This window comes from Myotis davidii, unplaced genomic scaffold (genome assembly GCF_000327345.1).
Source record: "Myotis davidii unplaced genomic scaffold, ASM32734v1 scaffold1290, whole genome shotgun sequence".
Classification (NCBI taxonomy): Eukaryota; Metazoa; Chordata; class Mammalia; order Chiroptera; family Vespertilionidae; genus Myotis; species Myotis davidii.
In genome coordinates this window covers 806,600-808,097 of record NW_006282186.1, presented here as the reverse complement: position 1 = coordinate 808,097, position 1,498 = coordinate 806,600, and positions in this window count along the sequence as shown.

Genomic DNA, 1,498 nt, shown 5'->3' with positions numbered 1-1,498 from the left:
GCGGGCAGGCAGAGGGGTTAGGGGTGATCAGGCAGGCAGGCAGACAGGCAGGTGAGTGGTTAGGAGCCAGTGGTCCTGGATTTTAAGAGGGCTGTCTGACTGCCGGTTTAGGCCCGATCCCTGCAGGATCGGGCCTAAACCAGCAGCGGGACATCCCCCAAGGGGTCCTGGATTGGAGAGCATGCAGGCCAGGTTGAGGGACACCCCCCCCCCATGCATGAATTTCATGCACCAGGCCTCTAGTATATAATAAAAGGCACTCATTTTGACTGTGCAGTTTATGAGTTTTGACAAAGTTCAGTGATTGAGTAATTTGCCCAAATTCAGACACTGAGGACAAGGCAGCACTGGTATTTGGGCCTTGGTCCTCCTGCTGCCAAAGCCCAGGGTGGCCAGGACCCCCCATCACTGTGTCAGTGATGGCGAACCTTTTGAGCTCGGCGTGTCAGCATTTTGAAAAACCCTAACTTAACTCTGGTGCCGTGTCACATATAGAAATTTTTGGATATTTGCAACCATAGTAAAACAAAGACTTATATTTTTGATATTTATTTTATATATTTAAATGCCATTTAACAAAGACAAATCAACCAAAAAAATGAGTTCGCGTGTCACCTCTGACACATGTGTCATAGGTTCGCCATCACTGCCCGGTGTGCTGGTTCCTATGTGGTTTGACTCTTACTCTTTGTCTCTAAGGCAATTTTAGAGAGAAAAAAAGAAAAATCTTCTTTTCAATTTAATTCCCTGTTGCTACTCATTATTATTACTATTTTGATTATAGAAGAAATGCCTTCGCATTATATAAATTTCAGATATTATCACAACCATAATATACAAATAAACATCCCCTGTGGTTCTCCCCAAAAGATAACCAACACTGAGTTTGATGCATAGTCCTCCTTTTTGCCCTGTTTACTCTTGTGCTAACATGCACTAGAAGTAATCATATATTTTTACAAAAATAAGGTAACATTGCAGTTCTCCCTCCACTTTTAATATCCTTTGGAGCATTTGTGTCGTATGAGTAGGTCGGACGCTGTTCTTGTAAGTGGATGTGTGCTATAACAGTGGGTGTTCCGCGGAGGATTTATCTGGTGAGAAATCGAATTCCCCTCCCTCATGTTTCAGGAGGGAATTTCCACTCCCGGGGTGGGACAGGTTGAATGGTTTCATCCCCTGGGTAGGAGCCATTTAACTGACTGATGAGAGGAGAAGAAACTGGACACAAGTGGCCACACCCCTCTGGGCTTTGGGCAGCGTGGCTGGCCCTGGGGACCCCAGCATTTGGCTGGCTGCCAGCAGTAACCCCCCAGGGGCCTCTGCTGCTGCCAGCGGGAGGCGGAAGCCCCAGGTGGGCCCCTTGGAGAGCAGAGGGCGGAAGGAGAAACCCACCTGCGGCCTCACATTTCAGTCGCATTCTCTAGTGAAGCTCCATGTGGACTTTAAATTGTGATTTTTCCTTAAAAAGAAAAAGAATTCCCTCTCCAGAGGGAAA